The sequence below is a fragment of the Prinia subflava genome, chromosome 11, assembly GCF_021018805.1.
Source record: "Prinia subflava isolate CZ2003 ecotype Zambia chromosome 11, Cam_Psub_1.2, whole genome shotgun sequence".
NCBI lineage: Eukaryota > Metazoa > Chordata > Aves > Passeriformes > Cisticolidae > Prinia > Prinia subflava.
In genome coordinates, this window is record NC_086257.1 from 8,714,603 (window position 1) to 8,733,836 (window position 19,234).

The following is a 19,234-nucleotide window of genomic DNA, read 5'->3' on the forward strand; positions in this document are numbered from 1 at the left end:
GGAATTTCATTTTGGTTTTCCCCCACTGCTGTTTTTATGATTGGCAAATTCTCTTGCTCTGTTTCTGTCCCTGTTTGACCTTTTCAGATTAAGAGAATGTTGAGTGGCACAGGTCCCAGTAGAGGTTTTTGGAGTACCCCTATTCAAATGTATTTCAATCTGAAAATTTAAACCCTTGTTTCTGTCATTTGAAGACACTGCTTTATCCTAGAACAAAGTCAGAGAGTCCACAGAGGAGTAGTGGCTGTCAAGGCCATTCAGAAACCTGTGTCAGGATCTTTGGGGGAAATCCTAGTACACTCACTAACTTTATTAACACACTGATCAATACTCAAAGCATTCTGATAACTCTCCTAGGCACCACTGTGCTTGAAAGGCTCATTGACTCTTCCTCATTAAATCATATTTATCTAAGTATCCATTGATTCCAACCTAGAGTAAATGTTTTACTGGCTTACAGAAGCAGCAGCCAAATTCTTTGGTCTGTTGCTTGCAAGAACACCCTCGGTCCACATTGCAGATCTGGGAGGTGTTTGCCCACTATACCCCTCTGCAAATGAGGAAGATTTACACAATAAGCTGTGCACTGTAACAGCCTGGCAAAGTTTTATACTGGGGTCCTTTTGAACTCCTGGGTGGACACTCCCTGTCTTGGCAATTTATGCAGTTCATGTTACAGAGAAAGAGTTCATGTTACAGGAAAAAAGCTGCCTCTTTAACACTTTGGCTTGAGGCAGCTCCTCAGACTGATTTCTTGGGCAGACTGGCTTAGTGGGTGAACCTGCCTGACCTCCCTGTGCTGCACACAAATGGAAAGAATTCGGTAGTGTTTCTGAAACGGGCTTATCTGCTTAAGTGTTTATGTCTTTATGATCTGTTGGTTTCAGAAACTTTCTGGCAGGCTCCTGGCTTCCAGTACTTTTGAAAAAGTTTTTCTTTTTAGTAGTCTTTATACCTATAGTAAGTTGTACTTTATACCAACTATGAAAATATTTTTCAATGTGCTTTTACCTTTAACTTGACAGTATTAATACCTTTTCCTGTGTTCTCCATCTAGCAACATCTTCCACATTTTCTAATTTTTTTTAATATATCTTCTTATAGCTGTCCTTCCTCAGAAGTTTAACCATACTGTTGTTCTTGTTGCTACTTTTGGAGTCTTTTTCCCTTAGTTGGCTGTGAACTGAGAGTCTTTATGTAATGTTTTGAATCTCCTCCCTGCTGCATACGATAGCCCTGCTCTTGTAGCTGCTGTTTTAAATTTTCTTTTAACTAAGATTAGCCATTTTTCTGTAATTTCTTTTTGAAAATTTAATATTCTTGTGGTGGAATTCTGACATGTTTTCTCTCTTGTAACATTATTAGAATTTACAATAACGTGGTCATCAAAGAGCAATTTTCAGTGATCCAGCTTGACCTATATCCTGTGCTTGAGAATCACATTTCATGTGTTTTCTGAGGTTATTTCTAAGCTTATTTAAATTTCTGCATTATGCCACCATGGATTTCATCCAGTAAGTACAGAGGTAGCCAAAGTTTCCTGATCTTGTCAGTCTTTGTGGCCTCTCTAATCCTCGGCACAATTCTGTGATCACTTTTATCATCTTGGCTAGGCTTGACCTCTACTTTAGGTGTGTGCTATAAAGGAATGGTGCTTCAAACAAGAGAGACCATGTAGCATGGGTGGAAGCATCTATTTTCTGTGATTTCTGTAACTGTTTAAAGTTACACTGACCTCCACCACCAGAAAGATTTGTTTTCATCCTTAGCAAACATGTCCCGTAACATTCTAGTATCTCAAAATGCTTCAGAAACATAATGCTCAGCTTGAAATGTGATAAATATTGCATATCAAGTATGACGTTTTGAAGCCAACTTTAATGTCTGCAAAGGAAAAAAACAAAATCTGAGATTGCAAAACACCCGAGCTTTTGAGAAAGCTCAGATCACTGCATTGAAGCTCAGCCCACCTCCACAGTTCTGCTAGTGTTTGTCAGCTGAATAAAGCAGAAATACTACTTCTGTGGTGGAGAATATGAAAAAAACATTTTAGAAAGCCACAATTAGCTGCTCATCTTATGATCTCTGGCAAATGGTTCCTGCTTGAGAGGCTATTGTGAGCAAGGCCAATTTGTTCGCTGGCTTTCTAGTGTAGAATAACTAATTTACATTACTCAACAGAGCTGAAAGCAGCTGATGTTATTAGGAAGAAGAAATAAACAATTGTTTTTGGGAAATGAATGGAACAGTGTATTTTGCCAGGGATAACTAGACTAAGCTTCGACACTTAGACAGAATTACAGTGATAGTAATGACAATTGCATAATGAACTAAAGTACTGCAGAACAACATGTCTAGCTGTTATGGTAGACATTGTGCAGCTCAATTGTTCATTATTAGGTAGCTGAATTCTCTGCAGGCTTGGAAAAGCACAGGAATGATTTTGTGGTTTACAAACTGTTGGAAGTAGAGATAAGGAGTAGACTCTGCTGGTACTGCTTTTCATGGTTGGAGCTTGTGTAAAGGTCTGTAAAACACTGTGATAATATGCTGTTTTCATTATACACCCAATGGTCATCTCATATCCAGCAATTCAATGTAGAAACCTCTGTGAGGAAAGGAGTTCTTGAGACAGTGTATAATAGCAGTGAGCAACAGCTTAAGAAAACAGTGAAGAAATCCCAACCTACATGAAAAAAATAACACAAGAACCTTCATTTCACACCAAAGACCTACCCAGCCCAGCATCTTCTCTGATGGTGACTGAAAATGGGTACCTGTCTTGGTGAGAATGTAGGAGCAGAATTAGTGAGCACCATTTCCCTGTGAATGCTCTCCCAAGTCAACAGAGCTTGAGATTTCCCGAGTCAACAGAGCTCCTATGTATTTGGTAACATTCAATAAGTCTCCCTCTCATGAACACATGCAGTTTTCCCTTAAACATGTGTAAACTTTTAGCATTCATGGTATCCCACAGTGGATTTCCTCAGCTTAACTCTTTTTCACGTGAGGAACAGCTTCTTTTTGCCTCATTTATGGAGGAAATACACTGAGATGTATTTTCCAAAACCATAACCAGCAGTATGGCCTAACCCATGTTTGGAATGACAGAAGTCATTCACACACTCAAGGTGAAGCTGGAGTTGGAAACAAGCTGAGGGTTTTCTGTGCACTGCAGAAAGTGTCTCAGGACCTTGGTTACTCCAAGACTGCCCCTGTCACTCAGGAGAACTGTGAGTAGTCAGTGCATTTGTGGTAACTGCCCCAGCACTGTGCTGAGGGTTCCTTGGGGGTCAGCATCCCTTCCAGACTTGTTTTGGCAGGTCAGCAGCACAACTGGGTTTTAAATTGTGGTGAGCACAAGTCTCATACACCTGGGAATGGGAGAGGTGGGAGTGGGATGAGCTAGTCAGCCACTCTGCAGGAAAGCAGAATTATTTTTATGTTACCTTGAATTAGACTAGTCATCAAATTTGTATGGCAGGAAGTCAGTGAATTCTATAGACTTGGAAACCAGTTGTTCTGCACATATCTTCCCTTCTGTTTTCCAATCTAATGACTGCCTGAGGATGTTTTTCCAAACTCTTTGGTTGCTGCTCTGCGCTTGATTCTCTGGACCCTGCTGTTGGATCTTGACTTGCTCTTTGATTTGGAACCCTTTGGATAAGTTTATTTTTTCAGTGGTAGCTAACCCACTTGGTTTGTGGCTTCAGTCATGGTCTATGGCTAGACTCCAAGCTTAATTAGTAATAAATTAAAAAAAGATAACTCCCCCCAAAAACTGGCCTACGGTGAATTAATTTGTGTATTCTTTGTTGGCTTGGAGTCTGAGTGAAAAGATATATCCACATTACACAGGGAAAGAAGTCTTTGCTAAACTAGTAGAGGACATAATTGCCCATGTTAAAAATCTGCCTCTCTTACCTTGAATTCAACCCACTAACTTGTGTACTTTGTCTTAACTAATATTTAACATGAGTTATTTGGCTTATCATCTATTCAGAGGACCTAATTGGGATGATAAAAGCTTTTCCATTTTTTTCCTCTATAATAGAGATAATACCAAAAAACCCCACCTAACAAACCAAAAAGCAAATTAAAAAAAAACAATGAGGAGAAAATAGCAGAACTTCATGGTCAAACAGCTAAGAATAGTTTATCTTCATTAAGGAATTACCCCATCTGATTTCTGAATATTTTCTTTGGCAACACAGCATGAGTTTGGGTGTGTGAAAGAAAATTTAACTGAGGGGAATGGATGTATGGGGTAGCCCTATGGAAACTTGTTATTTACTCACATTATCAGCTTTCATGCTTAAATAAAACTGTTATTAAATGAAGCTGGGACAAGAACACAGCAGTATTGTCCTGCTCTGAACTAATAGCAAGGTCTGACTCTATGTTTCTTGATCAAGTACACACACACACATATATATATAAATATATATTCACTAATTTTTAATTGTTTAAGACAGAAGTGAGCAAAGATTTTCACACACGGTCTACTGATATCTGATTGCCAGCAAATTTCTTCAAATCCCTCCTTGCAATTACCCAAGAAGTGCTTCTTTTTAAGAAGAAATTAAGAAAACAAGTGCTTGAAGAAACAACAGATCTAAGCAGCTGGCAGGAAAAAAAGAAATCAGTAAAAATAATAAATGATGCTAGGCTATCCTAGTAACTATTTATGTCTTATCTTAGGCTGTACTTCTTATTTAGCATGCTAACATATTTTAAAGTAGAATTAAATAAGTAGCTAGTGCCTTTGTTTTCAGTGAAAATATGTAAAATTGACAAGACTGTCAGCATGATTTAACACTTATTTTCCTGGCTGCAGGTTTTTTATTTTGGTTAGCTCTTGCATAAAATGTTTTCACTGAGCAAGAGAGTGACAAATGGTATTTCCAACACTAAAATTTTGAAACCTTTCTCTCTGTTTAGGAGAACTTTTGAATTCTAATTTGTTACACACAACTCTTTAATAAAAGGCAAAGAGTAGGTTGCTTTGTCATAAACTTATCTATCCCAGCCAGGAAAATGTTTTCTGCTGCCATACGTGCCTTATTCCACCTGGAATAAGCTGGAAGCCAATGGAACCATTTAGTGCAAGCAGGCTGCACCACTGCACTGCTGAAGGTGCCATGCCAAAGCTTGAGAGGTTTATGACATTTTAGAGAAAACAAGAATCTTGAACCTACTCATCCTTCAACACTGAATTTGGTTGCATCTCCAAATCTTTCCTTTTTTTTCAGTATTGTACAAAGTTTCAGGTTGCATCAGGCTTCATGTCTGGACTTAAAAATTCTCAACCTGACTTGCAAGAGCCCAGACTGCTCAAATCCTGGTCTTGGAAGACAATAGCATTGATCATCCAGAGGGTCAAGAAAAGCTTGTTTAATGTGCACCAGTAGCAGAACAATCTCAGACAGGTAAAGGCACTCTGGTTTGTGCTCACACTTTAACAGTTTGTGCTAACTTCTGTTGAACAGGAGATCAACAGCTAGAAAGATTTCTCATACAGATCAAATTAGATTTAAAATGTATTGCTTTTTATTTGCCAAAATTAAAATTAAAATGTTTCCTTTTGAACCAGATGTCTCAAATGAAAACACTTCTGAAATAAAGATTAAATTACGATAATTGTTCCCCACTGATGGTTGTGGAGAAGTTAAATGGAGCTGCTATTTCTTTTTTTAATCCAATCCATTCTGTTCAGTTCACAATTCTTCTGAATTGAGTTCAAACTATACATTGCACTTCCTTAACCACTCAGCTCTTTGCTTTTCTAAGTTATATAAAGTAACGTGGCTCTTAGGGGAAGGGCTGAGGGAGCTGTGCAATATTTTAAAATGTATGGGAAAGCTTCTTTGGGTTTCAGATCCTCTCTGTCAGCTGAAGAAGTTAAACGTGGTCCCTTATAAGGTGGTGGAATGGTCTAGTTAATCCTTGGATCTTCCAGCCACCACCAATATGGAAAAAGCAAATTTAGCATCCCATCTTCTCCAAACATTTTTCTAGTCAAAACTGTTCTGTAAGTAAGTGACCTGTATATAAAGCAACATTTTTCTATCTGACAAAAGCAATTCTATAGCAAGAGTTGTACCTTGTTACTGCAATTATACCTGGAAAAAAGGTCTACTTTTGAGGATTTAGTTTATCAGGGACTGAGATGCTGTTTGACTGTTTCCAGATGCCTAGATCTATGCAATAAAGGTAGAAGGTTTATTTCCCAGATCAGTAGTCTGCACTTAAAAAAAGTGCACCAAAGCACCAAAGAAAGAAGTATCCATGTCCAGAACTTCGTGTTTTACTCATAAAATAAGAGAAATTTTTATTCCCTGGGAATAGAAAAAAATGCATATTACAACTTTTAATGAGTCATTTAATCTCCTTCCTTACAAGTTGTTCTTCTCTAAGATCAAGTAGTATTGACTGTACAGTAAACACATCACTTCCGTTGGTAAACAATTTTCTTGAATTACTTCTAAATACATGTTTAGTATTAGAAATGCTCCTCCCATCCCCAAGCCACTCATCCCTGACCAGAGAAAGGTCAAATTGTCTGAAACAATCATCTACGTGGAATTACAGCCACAGGAAAATTTTAAACTTATGTTGAGGTGTTTTACAGTTGGTAAAATAATGGGTAAAAATGCCTCTTTGGCAATGAGTTAGTGAGTAAGCTGTAGCTTTGTGGTCTGTGTCCAGCAGGTGCTCAGTGCTAAGAGCTGCTGCCATCAGGCAGACTCTGCACTCTGTCTGGAGTTCAGTAGCCTCAGACTATGCTTGAATAGCTGGAAAAAATCCACACCAGGCAAACAACAGCCACGGGGAATTTGCCAATTCAGTGGGCATTGAGTCTGAGCTGTCACTCCCTTCAAGTCAGTTCTCCAGGACTGGTGTGTTCTGGTTTATTGGTTGTAAAGAGCACATGGGACTACACCAGATGTGGGGAAGGAAAAATGAGTGATCTTGGGGGAAGTAATGGTGTCTGCCTCTTGCATTTCACATGGTAGGAACTCCTCCCTTCGAAGCTTCTCCTACCATATGTAGGAATGTCTCAGTGTCTTCCAGTGGAATGTTAAATAATATAACGACCATCTGGCACATGACAGTGTGCCTGTCATCCTCTCCCTAAAGGGAAACATCTATGATGTGAAGTGTCATGGTTGTGTTTGTGCTTGTTAAACACACATTGCTACGCAACCGTGTTAAAAAAGGAATAATGAGAAAAGTGGTCAAAATAGGAGGGAAGGAGCCTTGTGATGATCCTGCATTCCTGGGGGAATTTTCTAGATGGTCTCTGACTGTTTCTGACAGATGTCTGGCTCCAGAGAAGAAAAATTCTAGCCTTTAATGTAAGGAGCTCCACCATACCAGAGGAATGAATATGTTGACCACAGTCATCATTACACAAGGAAAATAGCCTCTTACATTTTGGGTACACACTGTGGACAGTCTGAAGGCAAGCATGGAAGCTCTAGGACCTTCAGTGCCTGTCTCTGGGTTAAACACCCTGTGTTTACATAATGTGTTTGTCCATGCACGTGCAGAAATGGCAGCATTTTGTTGAGATGCCATGGGTTTTTGAACTGCCATTGCTCACTAATTGCCTGTGTACCTCAGTGGTTCACAGTTTGTGCACGGCAAATGAGATTCTGCTATTATGAAAAAAATATTTAGGTGTTTAGAAATTGATGGAATTTGTGTTGAAGTTGGGAGGACCAAATTCACCCAAAAAACAACAGCAGCCATTGAGGAAGGGGGAAAAATAGTAGTAAAGTTTTGTATCATGTGCATTATTTGTACTACCAGGCAGTATATTATAGGTTCTTCTATTCAGCACCAAAACCACTAGTGTGATACAACATGTAATTGAAACCAAGTTCCTAAAAATTCTTCAGTCAAGCTGAGGTTGCCATGGTGTGAAGCAGTAACCTTAGAGCTGAGAGCTGCTTGTGCTCAGTGCTGTCACAGAATTCACTTCTTAAATACAATATACCCTGTTGGGATACTTTTTCCCAAACATTTGAAAGTAGATTTCTATGCCTAATTTTGTTCCTTATACGAACTGGAAGTTCTTTATATAAATTGTGTGGGTTTTTTGTAATGAGAGAGGGTATTGATGTGAGGCAGCAGTTATAAGAGATAGCTGTAACCAGGTAGTCAAAGTAAGAAATATCAATTAACAAGTTCCCCTTTGCTACAGGACATTCACAGAGTGCAGATGGTGCAGGAGCCATGCTTTTGTGTCCCCAGGTTGAACTCTGAGACTTTTCTATATGATGCAATAAGACAACTTTTCCTTATGCTATACTAGTAATGCAGCATTCTCTCTCTTTCAACATACTGTACTTCTCACCATTCATGTTTTTATCAAGTTGCTCAATCTTTTTTCTCTGTAAATAAAAATGAGGATTTTTTAAAATGAGAGTACCATGTGAGAATTTGTATGTGGTCCTTTGATGTGAACAAAAGCTGCTTTCCCATGCCTAGTCATCTGTCTCCTATGTAAATAGTTCTGATTGCCAAAATGTTGCTGTTGAATTTTATAAGCCATTTGTGAGCAGAGGGAGAATACATGCTTACTGCAGAGTGTTTTCCCATTGTGTTCATTTGACATGACTTTTAAAGGCAATATTAAAGAGTATGCTTTAAAGCAATTAACTTGTAAAAACAGTAACAGTGCAATTAAAATATATTGTACACTTTTTGATATTATTTGACAGTATGTTGCATATTAAACTCAGAGGGGAAAATCTTGCTGTAGTTAAGACTTTTTTTTTTTTCTCAATGTATGGCCATTAATTTGATTGGATCCTGGTGCAGCTTTCAGAGAATATTGGGTTAGATGAACTGAATGATTTGGTAGGTTTCAAGCCCTGTCCAGGATTGTTTATTTGAGTAAAACTTCCTTGGATGTCGGCTGGGCTCCTGCAGACTTTCCAAGTGGAACATCTCTCTGTCAGTCGCCACAGTTTTGCCCTCTACTCACAGGCAGGCCCACGTTACTCTAATGTGGAGCCTGTATTCCTGAGAAAGAAAATGCAGCTAAAATACATAAATAAAAAATATAATTTCATATATGAAAATCCAGGCATTAAAATCTCCATCTGATGATGAACTGTTGCTATATTTTGATGAGTTCAGAATCCTTCCTGTATGAAATAGAGATCTGCACAAAATTCCTCTGCTTGTCTCTGCTTCTTGAATTTGTATTTGGAATGACACCTCTACACCTCTCTTTGAATAGTTTTCCATGCAGGACCTTTTAAACTTTCAGAATATTTTGAAATATGGATCCAGGCTTCAGTCTGTAAGCCACTTTGTGGGTTAGCCAGGGTTGGTTGCTTTGTTTGTTTGCCTTAAAATCATACAGTTATCCAGCTCTCCATCCTGAGGGGACTTCACTTCTCTTTTGTGATCATTTATGTTCAGAGCTGAAACATTAACAGCTTCTAGAAAGCCCTGAGTGTGATAAAGCCAGACCTCTTTAATACTCTGATTCCAGCTCCAGAAAAAAAACCATGGACTTTCAAGCTGGCAGAAGGGTATACAGAGACCCATTTTGCTTACTGTGAATGTCTTTGGATGTTGTGTAGACATGCAACCCTGTAGGACTACTCTGTCCTCTTCCACAGGTCATCAGGACAGCAATACACCTGCTTACAGCTTTGATATTCCCTGCTTCTTCCTCACAAGTGGATACTGCAAACTGTTGATCAAATTACTCCAGATGAGCACCCTCATCTCAGCACCAGCAAAGCCAATCTGGTTGCTCAGGTAACAGCTTTTTCAGGAATGGATGACAAAATGCCACGGAGGCTTCTCAGACTTTTTCCCATCCAAAAGCCACCCACTCTCTGCAGGTACTGTGAACAATACAGTATTTGTTGTACTGTTTTAATACATTTTTTCAATATTTGAAAATCCTACTTCTCTTAGTGCCTGGTTTTGTCCCTTGTTAACAAACCAGACTGTTTCTGGGTCACCTTTCTTCTCTGATATTTCTTTCCATAATGAACTATGTCAAAAGGACTTATTTATGCTGCATAGATAAGGTCTAACTGCAGTAACAGGAAATTTTAGCTTTGTTCTGCTTTCTATCCAGTTTTATATCTAAATTAACTAAGGCATACAGAAATCAGATTAAGCGACTTCCTTCAAGTCACGCAGTGAGCAGCTCATTTTGGACAGAATCCCAAGAGGATACTTGTGGTTCCCAGCCCTCCTCTGTAACCTCCAGACCACATTGTCTCCCCAATGCACAGTGCAATGAATTCAGTCTGAACATTAAATTACAGCTTTGGCAATGAAGTAAGAGTTCCTGGGGCTCCCATATTTGCTGTAACTTGAAATTTCCAGAAGAGTTCCTCACTGTGGTTTCTTCCCTGTTGGCCATGCCATGGCAGTGGGGCCCAGTGTGTCTACAGAGGGTTTCCAGGGGCCACTGCAGCTCGGCTGCCAGTTCTCATGTTAGCTACACAGCAAAGCAAAACTTGCGGTTCTTTGTCTCTAAAAGAGGATGGCAAGCCATCACAGTGATTTATTTCAATTTTCCTGACTTTTTCAGTCAGCAAAGTCACTCAACAGAGGCACGTTGATGGTGGATTCCCATCCTCAGAACAAATGTTTACTAGTGGGGAGCTCTGTGATCGTGCTGCGGAGAAGGAGATAATGAGAGGGGAACTTAAGATCAGATAAATGTCTGTCTTGAGGGAGGGTTTGCAAATAAATGCAAAATGCCTTTGGTTGTTTCTGTAGCCACACAATCCCATTAGTTATAAGAAACATTACATGGGAAGATGCCTCTCTAGATTACCTGAAGTCAATATCCCTTCATATCCCTACAGGCCTCTGAGAAAGGCTTTCTTTGATGCATCACACTCTTGTGATCTGGGGAGGCTGAGAAAACCAGCCACTTCAATGTTCTCTTTACTGCCAAGTTTTAAAAACTCACTTTCAGAACCAGAAAAGAAAGACTGCAATTCAGATTTTCAACTGTTCTTTGTGTTTTTGTAACTCAAAGACCACTGGAAGTGGTGTCCTAGCTGGTATATGGTAAGGATTACATTTAGAACATATGTGAAAAATTGAGCTGCCCCTTACAATACAGAATGATGTACCAAAGATGTTTTGCCTATGTGGAAGTCTTAAAGGCTGTTAGTTACTTCTGAAATAGAATAGTATAAAGTTAATGATCTAGATAGCAAAATCCATCAGGACAGGTTCTGCTGCCCACTGCACTGGAGAAAACCTCTAGCCATTTCTGATTCCTTACAGAAATCTGTAGGTAGAATAGAAATGGTCCACTCTTTGCAAAAACTTCCCCTTTCCTCAGTAAAAATGTCAAGTTGGTTCAATTTTGTCCCAGAAGAATAAAAGATTTGACTTTGTGTTTTTTTACTTGGTGATTTATTCATCTCATACATCAAATTGTAAATTTTTAGTGAATTTCATTTTCTAACTTTTTCATACCTGAATAAAACATAATTGTCTTTCCTTCTTTTGTTGTGCCTGAAAAATGATGTCGATCTGCCCCAGAATAGTCACCTAAGCTGTAGTTCAGATCTTTTATGCAGAACTGGGAGAAAATTAGCTTCACATTAAATGGCAGTAACTCATTCCACTAGATAAAGAAAAATAATTTCCCTGATACAGCAACATTTTGTATACATAGTCTAATACATAGCTAGCTCCCTCTTCTTGTTCTGCTTTCCCTTCGTATCACCAAACAGAAATTGTAAAGATACATCAGTTTTTTAAAAACAAAGAAACCAAGTCCCTTTAAACTGCAGATGATAGTATACCCAAAATGCTCCTAATGAGTAACCTGGGGGTCAGAGCTAATGCTTTATGTGAAGTCAAGTTCCCACACTGAGTGTTGTGTCCTTTCAGCACCTCTGATGTCACACCACAAACATCTCTTCTTTTTGTGCACTCTATATAATTAACACATTCCTTTAGTCATTGTCATCTTCCTTCTTCTCCCCCTGCTGCCTCATCCCTTGGCTTGGGGGTGGCAATGAGGCAGAACGGGCTTGGCCAGCTCATCTGGCTCCTGTGTTGGCCAACCTCTCACCTGCTTCTCTTGTGCACAGGGTATTCAGGATTTTAGGAGCCTGGCCAACCTCTCACCTGCTTCTCTTGTGCACAGGGTACTCAGGATTTTAGGAGTCTGACCAACCTCTCACCTGCTTCTCTTGTGCACAGGGTACTCAGGATTTTAGGACTCTCAGATATTATTAAACTCCTAAAATCAGGCAAGGTTAGAGAATCCTCTCTAATGTGGATGAGCTTATTCCTAGCTTAACAAACACACAGCTATCTTTCTTAAACCATATTAAACCATAGTTTACAGTGCTATGGCTGTGTAGAGTGCCATAAATCATAATTTAAGAAAATCAGAAATCTTCTATATAATGTTGAAGTTTATTGAAAAGACTCAGTTTATCAAAATCAACATGCTTTACCAAGAGAGAGGCATTTTAGTATAAACATCATCATTTCTTGAAGCTCTTTTTTTGTTCCACTCAAGACTATTAGTGTAGATAGGAAGGAGACAGAAACCACACCATTTAGTCACAACAAGGACAGTGTGAGCTTGTTTGTTCACTAAGTGCAGAGTGGGAGGGAGTTGCCTCTCCTTTTCTCCTTGTTCCTTTACCTTAAGTAGTTTAACTTCTTTGAATGTTGGCAGGCAGGAGCAGAATCCATATTTATTAGTTTATAAACTATTTGACAGTAAAATAGTGGATGAAAGACTCTCCCACCTCCACATTTCCCACCCTTCCCTACAGCTAACCTGAGGGACAGATAAATTTGTAAAAAAGGAAAAGTTCTTGTTTTCAAGGCTGAGCAGCCTAGACCGTGGCACAGAAATGGATTCTGTCAAGCTGGGAGCAGACAGTTTTGGAGGTAGAGGAAAAACACTGTGGTAACCTGGCAATTGTTTATGTACATACTGAGAGGCACAATCTTCAGAGAGCACATGCATCTGACCACGGTTTTAGCCCAGTCCCATCTCTAGCTCGAGATGCCAAGTAGGCATTACTGTGATGGAGCCACGATTTCCCTGAGGATGCAGGTTTCACACACTGTCCTGCTGTGCCAGGAGTGCAGGAGGCCTGCGTCACCACAGAGATTGCACTGTTATATAAGTGATATCCTAAGGAAAGGCCATGGCAACAGCACACCCCTCCCAGGGAAGGTGGCTGACTGTGACCTAGAAAAAATGGTGAGAGGAGGAGTTGTTTATAACAAGTCTTCATTGAATTAGGAATCTGAACGCTGGTGAAATTTTGCAAGAGAACTAAGTCCAAAAGAATCCAGAGGAGGTGGATCCCTTGGCCAGCAGCAATGGTACAAACAATTCTTAGATAAATGAAAACCCTCCAGCTCTTATGCCAAGGCAAAGGCTTGATCTGTATGTTTGAGGGTTCACATGAAATCAAAAGAGACAGAGCTCTGCCTGGGAGATCAATATAAGCTATTGTTATTCAACAACTGGATAAAATCTTGTAGCAGAGCATAACTGTAAAAAACTAGTCTGAGAAAGAATGGAAAAATATGTGTACAGCTTATCAAATTCTTCTACTTAATTGATAAGTTTCTCACTAAATTTTGAAACTTGGAAAAAGTTCAGGCTACTCTAGTAAGCCTGAATCAAGACTTTGGTTTGAAATTTAATTGTGCTCCATGCCCCTTTTACGGAAGAATTAATTGTTCCATAAATTTGGAAGCACTGGTGCATCGAGCTTTCAATAACTATGCAGTGATATGGTGCAGTACAGAGGGGTTTTTTTTTAAATCTGGATTTTCACTGGGGATAAGGTAATGTCAGGAATTGAGGATTTCATTTATTCAGTGCCTGTATTGCTTTCCCTGACCCTCACAGAGCCCTGTTCATTAAGAGTTTTCTTTCCTTGTATGTTTTAACTTGAATAGAATTGAGAAAAATAGAATCAAACTTGTGTGAACAAGAACATTATTATTTTCTTCTGTCCATTCAAAGGCAAATTGAAAGTTACCTTAGAGTGGCTCACAATTCCTCCAGCTATGCTATCCTTTCCTTTTGACTGGGGACATCACTGGCTTTTTATGGTATTTCTCTATGAAGTTGTAGACATTAATTCTATCATCCTTGAGTTTGGTAAATAATAATGGGTTATTTGCTTGCAACCCATTCTATGCCTGTAATTCAAAGAGACTTGGTGTCTTAACCTACTTTGCATTTCCACAACTCCATCACTGCAGCTCCTTTCATCACTTAACTTTTTCAAATCTCAAGTGTGTCATCAGTGCCCTCTGATGATAATGTGTTTATGAGGCCCATGAAACAAGAAATTGTTATTCCAAATTTTTCTGAGTTAAAATTTTCTGCAGGTTTAGAGATTGCTGAGAATCTTACTTGTCCCTCCCATCTTGCAGAGATAAATGTGAGTGACCCTGTATGCATAGATTTGAGACATAAAATGAAGATATATTCTAATGCAAGAGAAACAAATAGCTTTCTTGATTTTCTTTGTGTTGTTTGAAATTCCTTTTTGGCATGCTTTATACATACTTCTTCTGGCCACACAGCAAAGCAGCTGAAAAAATTGTCACAAAGTTCAGCAAAGGGAAAGTGAGAGCCAGGGCTGAGTCATTGCATGTATGAGAGCTGGGAGGAGGAAGCATTGGACTGTACTGACAGAGATTCAGAAACTGCTGAGGAATAATCTGTCCCAGAGAATGCTGGCAAACTATCAAGAAACAATACAAGAAACAAAACAAACCATGGCTCCACAAAGGGATGGAAACCACCCCCCACAAAGTCAGCCAAAAAAACTTTCCATCACAACAAGAACATCAGTCCCGCTCTCCCTAGTTTTCCCAAGATGAAGCAACTGCAGCATTGATACTTTTAGCAGTTAATTTAAAATACTGATCCAACAGATGCTCAGTGCTGGGCGGTTCACATGAGCTGGTGCACAGGTACTGCTCAGCAGGTGCTTGGGATGGCCGTGGTGAAATGCCATGTGTGTCAGGGAGCTGGGGGTGACAGTGTGGCAGGCAGACAGCAGCCTCTCTGACAAGGCTCCAGTTCCACAGCACCTGAACGAGGCTGCAGCAGGTCCAGGGAAGAGTCCAGGGATCACCAGACAAGTCTGGGGACAAGACAGGTCCAAGGTCAAGTGAAGAAGTTGAGGCAAAGTGAAAGTTCAGCCAGGTGCAAAGCCAGGTGCATTGAGCTTATCATATACTTCAGAGAAAAATCAAATATATCTCCCAATCCAATGGGCAGAGGGTGTCCAAGTGGAAGTCCAGATGGGACAGCACAAACCCTGCTTCTCACACCTCCCCTGGTTTTATGGAAATTGGATTCAAGGTTATGCAACTGTGTGCTATTAGAGCAGCCTTTGGATGTAGGCAATTGAACCTGTAAAGAAGGGAAGAGGTTGTAGAAAAGGATTATGGAAGAAGGCAGTTATGAAGATATCTCAAGACATCAATGTACCTTGTACTCAGCAGAGACACTTGGAGCCTTGAGAAACCTGGAGCTGTAACATCCTGCATGAATTAACAAGACAGTGTGGCTTTTAGCCTTCTGCTGTGCTCGTCAGTACTGGTGCTAGGTGAGTCTGTGAACAGGTTATTGCAGTCACACCTGAGCTCCCAGCCTCAAAGGGTGGGACCATCTCATTGTCTGCAAAGGAAGACACAAAGATGGCAATAACACAGCTTTATTTACTAAGAAATTTCCTTTCTTGTCCTTTACCTCTTGCACAGAATTTCACTGTTTAGAAAACAGTTTTCTTATACACACTACGTCTTTTCAAATTGTACACTTGAGGTATGGTTCGTAAACTTACTGATAACCAAGTCATATTTATGTTATTTTTAAAGTCATGTGTGCCTTCAAGTACCTCTAGACCATTCTTTCTGTGTCACTCTTCAACTAGTAAAACCAAGCTCCACTCTCCCACATCCTGGATAACCTAGCAGAACCAGCAGAGGAGATATCAGCACTTGTGACTTTATGGGAATAGAGGGAACTTATTTTCATTCTTCAGTTTTATCATAGTCACGTCCTTCTGATCACTGACTGAGTCATGTGAAACACTTTGGCCTTCATTTCAGTGGATTTGTTTCTTGTTCCTAGTTTACTTAAGGTTACTGAGGGGTGTGGGTTGGATTTCTCTTTTTTCTTTTTGAATCAAAAATCCATCCTGAGAAATTCAAACAGAATTTTAAATCTGTCATGGGGAAGATTCATATAAACCATCAAATCCTTGCTGAATACCTCAATTTGCACATTTTCATTTCAGGGTGCCTCTAACAAAGTCGAGTTTTGAAAAAAATTCTCTTTCTAGAGTTTAGTGTCACTCTACTAGACTGAACACTCTACTGTTCCTTAGATATGTTGCCCATCGCCCCAGCCATTTGTTCCTCAAGGATATTTCATGGGTTCTGTGGTGATAACTGCCCCTAGCAGCCCCACTAGAGCTGCTTCTTGAGCTGTGCCAGACCAGGCTCCAGTGTTTTCAGGACAAGGGTCAGAACATCCTCTCCCCTGTGTGCTCCAGAACGAGTTGTTCCAAGAAGCAATTCTCCAAAGGTCAAACTTTCTGGTATAAGACCAGTTTAGAAGAGAGCAGTGGAAATCCTACATAATGATTTTATTAGACTCTTGTCCCTTTCATCTCCCAGAATTTTGTGCTCAGCAGTGTTCTTAGTAGAGATCAGTAGCAAGTAACTCTCATGAAAGGTCCTATAGTTTTCTGAAAGCAGAGATCTGTTCTCACTGCTAAAATTACATTAAGATTGCCTGAATCTTTGAACTGTTCCTTTTCTCTATAATCCTCATTATCCTTTGGCTTCCACTGAGGAGTTTCACAGAGAATAACTACAGCTGAGCAAATATAAGGGTTCCCCCATTCTCTAGACAGGATGGTGAAGATTGTAGAGCAGGAGCCTTCCTGGAGGAATCCCTTGTGGCCATAGAGGAAGTGTGATTTGATTTGAAAGGGTTTGTGCCATTACAGTGGTAGATTTCTTTGTTAGAGTCAGACTGTGATTCTTCATATAATGGCCATCCTGTGGGTCTGAACTTTCAGTGTCTTAAAAGTGCCAAAGTGCTCTGCTCTAGCCCTTCTGAGGTAGCCTTAAGAGAATATCTTTGAGGTCTGGGAGGAAGGACAAGGATCCAAAATACTAGAAAAGGGTAAGACCAAAAGCCTGCCTTAAGAAAGAGGTGCAAAAGAAAAGGAGGAACCATCGATTAAGCCCATGTGTCTTGAATGTCACATTAGAAGTTGTAGATCCTGGAGTAAGTTTGATACTGCATGTAGTAATCTCAGATATATAATGAACTTGCTGGTATTTTCTAGCTGACATCTCAGCTGTGTGCTCAGTTGTTCATTTGTGAGATACTTTCCCAAATACAGGCTAGTGAATTTATAGCTATATGAAACTTCACTACAGTAATTCAAAATGTTATGATAAAACACAATCTCATCACAAAACAAAGACAGAAACAGCAATTTTTGCAGTAAATGGCAGTTGTTCAAGTCAATAGTGTGCCTTCTTTCATTGGTATTTGAATTTAAGTTTAATTTTGAAAGTTTAAACTTATCCTGTGCCCCCCAGGGATAGTGGGCAGCTGGTTTGAACTTTGGGGCAGCAGAGTCACATGCAAGATGACGTATGTAACAAACAGTCAACTCCACTTCCCAATAGCTGCACTGAACACCTGTCTTAGAGATATCTGAAGTGTCACTGATTTAAGAACTCCAATGCCCATAACAGCAATCCTGCTCCTGAAGGAGTTTATATTCTCTGGCTTGTTTATGTTGAGCATCAGCCACTTGGCACTCATGTGGTCAAGCCCTTGTTGCTGCTGGCTCTGGCACTGAACAGAATTGTCCAAATTAAATAAAGTGGGAAGATAGAACTGGATTTCTTGGTGTGCTGAGAAGTGCTCAGTCCCTCCCTGTGGAGCAGGGGCAATGACCACAGTGCAGCCTGTGATGGCCCCGTGCCCTGAGCAGTGCTTTTGCCTGGGAAGGCCTGCTGGGTACAGGGCAGGCTGTTTGTGCAACCTGCTGGGCAGGTGTGCTCTCCCCTGGGCTGTGGCTGCCAGATCTCAGCACCAGCCGTGGGCACTGCTTATGTCCTCATTGGCAAGGTGAGGTCACCCTTCTGTGCAAGCCCTTTGCCATGGACCTGTGTCTACAGTAATAGAGCCAGCTAAAATTGGGAGCTGTCTTGTCATGAACTTCCCTGCAGGATTTATCCCACGAGTTAGCCAGGCTGTGAGCTCCAAGCAGGAGCTTTGAGTGCAGTCTTGGTCTTGCTCCTGTGGGTGTGAGTGAGTGCACTGACACTCCCAGGGGCAGTGAGGTGGGTAAATATCCCTCTGTGCATGTGGGGGAACTCTGGGTGGCAAGTTCATGGCCCATTGCAGAGTGCCTGAGCACCTGCAGCTCCCAGATAGATTTTGGGAATATTTTCTGGGAATGTTTGCGGTAGGCTGGCCTATGCTTGTAATCCAATCTATTTTAATGACTCTTTAATATTTAATAAAATTTCCTCACTTGACAAAAATACCAAATATTCTTCAGCCTGGGGAGAAGATGCCTCTCTGGCCCTTTTAAGCATTTAATGGTAAAGGGAATGGCTCTGAATGTCTCAATAGGAGTATAGTAGAAGACATTATAATTCCATGTAAGTCTTTACAGAGCTGTAAGTGATTTTCAGGACAAAAGAAAGTTTAGAGGTTTGGGGCTTTTTTTTGTCAGAAGAAGTGGTAATAATATGTTTTGTTCTTCACACAAGCTTTGTGGGTTTTACAGTGTTCTCATAAAACCAAGTTCTGTCATTCTGGCTGGCACATGGGGGAAGAGCAGGCAGGAGAGGTGGGACATCCTGGCCCTGGAGATGATAGGAATCTACCTTTTCAAGACCCTGAGTCCTTCTCTGCCAGCCCAGCAATCCTCCAGGTGAACTGTGTTAGAATGAGAAACCTTGGAAATGTAGGACACTGGCAACAGGAGCTAATGAGCCTTCCATGATCTTATCTCTGTGTCGAACCTCTTATTTTTAGTTTTGGGATGCTTTGGTTTCCCATCTGTGCAGCACAGTGCCTCAGGCAGGCTGGCAGAAGCCTGGGCATATTTCCACTGGCAGATAGATTTCCACTGCAGTTGGCCTTTTCTCCTGCTAAATGCTTTGGTTTTGATGAATCAGCACT

At 40.3% G+C, this 19,234-nt stretch overlaps 1 long non-coding RNA gene across 1 annotated transcript in view; it reads left to right on the top strand.

Annotated features, from left to right (window-relative positions):
• Positions 1-734: 734 nt before the first annotated feature.
• The window catches only part of LOC134556020 (uncharacterized), a 61,131-nt gene continuing 42,631 nt past the window's right edge, over positions 735-19,234 (top strand). The window contains exons 1-2 of the long non-coding RNA XR_010081538.1: positions 735-823; positions 9,642-9,783. This is a non-coding gene — a long non-coding RNA (uncharacterized LOC134556020). The remainder of the gene's footprint in view (positions 824-9,641; positions 9,784-19,234) is intronic.